Genomic DNA, 6562 nt, shown 5'->3' with positions numbered 1-6562 from the left:
ATGATCGCCACGCATATCCAGCTCGCCTCCTAAAGAGAGAAAAAACTAGAGACATGAACGTCATCTTAAAACCGATTTGTTTCTAGCGATTTTTTCAAAACCGACATATTCCAAGTCGTCAACTTGGAAACAATCAAATCACAGTCCCAGCGTCATCTTTAAATCGGCCCGGATGGTCGAGCATTCCAAACCTCGGAAGAAGAAACATACACAACCCTTCAAAGTATCGGTTCGGCCGTTTTCTTTCGTAAAAAAAAAGGGGGAGTGGGTACGTATATTATACTTGTATACTCCCAAACTTCAAAAAGTTTTGCAAATCGTCAAGATAACGCTTTCGTCAAAGCAAATCGTGCCAAATAGGCAAACGACAATCAAAAATTTGTCTAAACGCCAGCAACATATCCAGACGATCATGAACATAATCTCAAAGACTATACATCATCTCTTGTCGCAGTCATGCATATAGTAAACATGTACCAATATCAAACTGATACTCGACGATTAGCCATAGTCTTGAAACCTTCTCCGGCTTTATAAAGCTAGTTTCCTATTAAAAAAAATTACGTGAAATCTTCAAGCATCGAAGCATTTCTTCAGTCTCCGTTGAACCAAGTGATTCACGGTAATTCATCGAAAACATTTGCGACGAAAAAAACTTTAGACTAAAAGTAGCAGCGAGCACATTAAAGGGAACACTTTCTTCCCAATCGTTCGCAAGATCTACCACTGGTTGACAAATTTGTTCCAGAAATGAATATGTCATGATAATACTCTCAAAAGCCTATGAAAAACGATCTGCGACTAGATCATAGCGAAATAAACTTCGCTAACACTCCATGAGTATCTCTAAACAACTTTCACCAAAGATCGAAATCAAAGCAGAAATGTTTCTCGTAATACCCGCAGAAACAATGCTACTTTGACATGTGTATACGTATCACCGATTTACAACCTTCATAAAACCGGTTGCCCATTACTTACGCGAAAAATTCTTCGTACAATCAGATCAATTCATACAAAGAAACTTTCATAAGTAAACATAACAGGTTTTACGAAGAAATATTTATGATAGCAAATACAAAGCTGTAAAATCTGACTTTGGATGATCAATCTAAACTTTATCTCTTCGCATTACGATCTAATAGATCTCATTTTTTAGCCTTGCGGCTCGCTGGCTTCTGCCTTTCTTTTCCCTCGGACACATCCGAGAAGGCAAACATCCCGCAGCTGACTCCGCACTGGTTTTGTATCAAACCTCTTAGGCTACCTCTTCCTCGTACAAAAACATATCAATTTTCATAACACTATAGGTAAAATTATATGAAACATTCATCGTATAATTGAAACCAAAAGCGGAGAATCGTTTTCTATGACTATCGGCCATCTCAACAGGGATAACTCCGGCAAACTTGGTCTATCAATCTCGACAAGCGCTCTTTGGCCCTCGGTCAATTACGCCTTCCAGTAAAGGTCCAAACCAGAATATGGCATCCCCTTTAAGGACAATCGTAAACTAACATGACCTTAATGTTAACACGAAAGTACCATGGTCTAATCCTTGACTGACAACGTCTTTGTGTTGAACTTCGTTATTTGAAATGAGTTTCAGAAATCCGATTCATAAATTTGTTTTGGTGGTTCCTCAGATCTGTCAAGAGGTTTTTGAGTTAATCAATTTAGGTTTATGAAATATTTTTCTCTGCGAACGATAGATTACGATAACATTTTTTTTTATATCACTCAAATAACTCTAAAGAGTGATTACCCTCTCAAATAAGAAATTCAATTTACAAGGAGCTAGGGCACACAATAGATCTAAATAGTTTGTGATTAAGCTAGGTAAATAATGAAAATAGTAAACTGCAAGTAGGCGAACAAGGTAGTTGTTCGGTTGATTGTTTTAAGTTTTGTAAACAGTTATTAGAAAGCGCTAGATGGACGTCCAAAAAAAAGCGCTAGATCTAGGGTTTTCTATTCAGGTAATCAGGATTATAGAAGTATAGAATACTTAGGTTGTCAATCCTAGAACTCGTCTTCTTATGTAAAGATATCCGGCTTTCGCATGTGAGTCTTATGTTTTAACTAAGTTTCATATCTCATCTTTTGCTTGTTGATACGGTTTAAACGTCGAATCAATGTTATGTTAAGAACGTCGATCGATGTTCTCGTGTTCGGGATTTGATCGATAGGTTCACTAGTATTGTTTAAATCAACTTTCGTTTGTTTCTAAACAATCCTAGCTCAAAGGAATTAGTTATGGTGCAGAACCTACCTTTGTAGTTGTCCACAATCCTAAATTCAGAGTTCTAGTTAGCTACTTTAGAACACAGGAATTAACCACAATTCTTTGAAAGATATTTATCACCTTAGAAATTATATATTTTGGGCTAATCCCTCATAACCTATTTGAACCCTAAATCTAACAGGGAATTTACTCAGACATAGCAAAACAATTCATATGCATAAACTGAATAAAATGCATAAATAGATAGAATTAGAATACTGGAGTTCTAATAAAATCTTTGAAGGAGTCTTGGATCTTCTCTCCAAATCTACTAAAAACCCTAAGTGTTGTTTAATGTGAAAAGTTGAAAATAAGAAAGTGTGTGTTGCCTGAACAATGGTAGTGCATATAAATATTAGGTTAAAATTTGGTCAGAGGTATTTCTGTAAATATATCGTGACTCGGATTTAAGCCGGCTCGAAACGTAGTTGGGTTTTGCGCGCTTTACTATCAATCGACGACACATGATATGCGTCGATCGATGTTTATCTCAGATCTTCGACTTTCAGACATGTTCAATGGTCAGCTATGAGCTTCATCTCATTTTATCTTTAAAATGCACCCAAATCATCACTTTTCTCCAAAACACTCTTGAACCTGTAAATGTGCTAAAAAAACTCCAACACATAATAAATAGTTTCTTAAACACTTATATACCATGGCTAAAAATGGGTAGAATCCATGATGTATCAACTCCCTCAAACTTACCATTTTGCTTGTCCTCAAGCAAAACAAAAAGTAATCTTTATGAAAGAGGTTTGAAAAAAACAGGGACTCACATAATTTAAGAACTCACTATCATCACCTCTACAATGTTACAAGCCACGTCAAATCAATTCTAACTTTAGAGGTGTCTCATATACCATATCCTAGCTTAGCAACATACCCATCTAAGCAACAACGTAGCTAATATTGTCTAATTCGCCCCTCTACTGATCTCATTTAATACATATATAAAAAGTGTATAATTTACCTTGGGAGTATAGATCGAAAGACACATGAACTGATACTCAAGCAAGTTTCTGAACACACATGTAGTCTTAATAATCTATTTCTTCCCTCTTTCTCTCTATTCTTAATCTCGATTCCAACAAACAATGATGCTGATACAGTCCATCTTTATTCATCTTCTTTTTGAATTTCCCTCTTTCTTTTTCTATGTATATATTTTTATTTTCTTGACAAAGTGTAGGCGAATAATGGGGTCACAGGAGACACTCCTACCCCTCACTTCCAACGATGTGTGATCATTCCATTAGAAGGGAATAATGGGGTCTCATGAGACACTCCTACCCTTCTAACCGCAAGAAATCATTTCAATCTTTTATTCATATAGATGCCGAAGAGAGAGAGAGAGAGAGATAGAGAGAGAGAGAGAGAGAGAGAGAGAGAGAGAGAGAGAAAGAGAGAAGGGAATCAGAAACACACAGACTTTTGATATCTTGCATATTTACATTGCTTTAACTCTCTATTCTTGCATGTTTTGATCATATAGATTAGGATATTAGCATTCTTAGGATCCATATTGCATTAATATGTCTTTATCAGGTAATGGAGTATCCCATAGAGTGATTTGAGGTGTTTAAGAGCACTTTGGTTCGAAAAGAGATGAAAAATGAAGTTTGGACGAGCATGCATGAATGCGACGCGGGTAGTACCACGCGGGTTCACTAACCCGCGTTAACATGAAGAGATGTAAGCTCCGACGCGGGTTGAAGCCACGCGGGATCACCTACCCGCGTTGGCAAAGAAGAGACAACGAGGTGCCACGCGGGAAGAAGCACGCGGGGTCGACTACCCGCTCGTACGAGATAGGAAGATCATCAACGTCTTCATGCGGGGACGACGACGCGGGTGATACCCATCCTCCCCTACCTGCGTTACTGAAGGATTTTGTTCGAGGAGTCACGCGAGTGAAGCAGCGCGGGAACGCCTACCCGTACGTACGATCTGAAGGCGCTTCGACGAGTTGACGTGGGGAAGCTGACGCGGGTTGCACCCGACGGAACCCAACCCGAGTCGAGACTTATCCTTAGTCAAATTTTAATATTTTTTAAAGGCTTTTTAGACTTTTTAATGGAAACCATTAGGTTTACCAAAGATATAAATACTCTTGTAATCCTAAAGTTAGGATCTATCTTGTTTTCTATCTAATCCCAAAAGAACTTTTAGGTGAAAGATATTATATTGATCATATTCTCTTGTGATTGCTTGATTATCTTGATCACTAATCATGATTAGCACCAAATCATCATTGATTATTGGGCTCATCATGAAGAGTAGTGAGTAGTCATCTTTGGATTCATGTGCTAGGGTGATTAAGGGTGATTAGAGAAGATCTAGGGTGTTTAGTGTTAGATCTACTTGTTTCCTTGCTTGTTGATGGTTCTCAATGCTATTTTAGTCATGATCACACTAAAATAGTTCTCTAGGCATTTCCTGCCCACAAGGTGTATGTTGAGATGCATGAACCAGCTCTTCAATGCTTTTAGCTTGCTTTACCTAAGAGATTAATTGTTAAAGGAGTTAAGATTGCTATTAGACTTGTTCTCCATGTTTGATTTAGTAAAATTCAACCTAAGAGATTAGATGCTTGAGTTGCTTTATCAAAAGAACATTCATCTAGAGATAGGGCTTGTTTAGCTTAGTGTCTAGGCATAAGGAAAGTGTTTGATTGAAAACTTCCCACCTCTAGATTGGATCTATGTCACCCAAGATCAGATGCCTAGCCCCATGAGTCCTCTTGTTTCATCATAAGAAAGAAATCTTTGTCCTTTATTGCATTTTAGTAGTAATCTAGTCAAAAATCATCTCACAACTTGATAGCACTTAGATTAAGCATGGTCTTGCATTCCCTTTGCTTTAGAATCACTTAGAACTGGTTTGACATCCTTTATACTACAACATTTGATTAGGAGCCTTGAAAACTCCTAACATCAACTTTTACCTTCCAGACTTGCAGGAGGAATCCGATCTAATGTATATCAAGCCCTAAGACAAACAATTTAAGCTCAATTAGGTTGGAGATCAGCTTTGGTTCCTTCAAACATTCTCAACAAGTGTGGGTAATTAGGCAGGTGATCAACTTTTGTATATCTAATACACTCTGCAGTCAATAAATCTAATAGTGGTGCTAAAGAATGGTTAGATAATAAGTGAAATTGTAAAAGTTCATTATCCCCTTTTTGACTTGATAAAAACTTTTGAAAATATTTTATAAGACTCATAAATAAAATAAATATTGGTAAATCTCCCTCCCAAACTTAAATTACAGTGTCCCTAGTGTATATCTAGTCGACGTTTGGTGATGACATAAATCATAAGAACATAATTAACAAGGTAGAACGATATATTTGCTTGCTGATGTTTGATGTCAATCGACACAATTAAGTGTCCGTGAGTCTTAAAAAGTAAAGAACGATATATTTGCTTTACTTGTACCAACGAAGCTTCTTATGCCTTCATCTCCTCTGGTCCACTGGTTTTTTAGTATCTCCTTATCAACCTCACTAAAATGCATCCTTTTCTGAATATTTCCAATACAGCCCAGTTGCATTCTAAGTCTGGCATGAATTTTTTCCTCGATGTCCTCCAATCTCTTGGAAAATATTATCTCATCAAGCTTGTCTTCTAACAACTTCACTGTTACCAGCCTGCCTCACAAAGATGCGTGCCTATTGTCGATCGATGGTCGAGTGGAATTATCTCCGGATCATGTCCATATCCTCTTTCAGCTCATCCATGTGTGTAGTCAGCCTTTCAATGCTGTCATTGACTGGATAGTAGACATCATCGAGCCTCTTGTAGGATTCTTCTAGTGACATCTCATGGTTCTGTAGATCCCATGTACCATATCATCAATATCTGCCTAATTTTGGCAAGGTTCTGGTGAACTTTGCTGCATGTTCTGGTAGACAGATATGAGCTTGTTCATACATTGTAGCTCTTTCCAGAATTTCGCTGATGTCTTCCTTAGAAACATGAATGATTCTGCCATCTAGTGCTCGTGCATATCCATGCTCGTTTCTGTATATGCCGTATTCATCTCTTCTACCCCACTTGAATATTCTGTTCCCGCTGGAATCATAAGCACTCTTTCCAAACTCAAAGAGACCGTCGATCGATGCTCGGTTGTTGACGTCGATTAATGCTTGATCCTATTTATCTGCTTGCGGACTCGAAAGATTTCCTCTAGCTTTTGGAATAGTGTATGCGTCGTCTCTAGAGATGTGTATAGCTCGTTCATCCAGGGCACGTGACTGTCCTTCTGACTCTCTC

Source organism: Brassica napus, chromosome A9 (assembly GCF_020379485.1).
Source record: "Brassica napus cultivar Da-Ae chromosome A9, Da-Ae, whole genome shotgun sequence".
In the NCBI taxonomy this organism is placed as follows: domain Eukaryota; kingdom Viridiplantae; phylum Streptophyta; class Magnoliopsida; order Brassicales; family Brassicaceae; genus Brassica; species Brassica napus.
Note: the sequence above shows the minus strand (reverse complement) of the source record.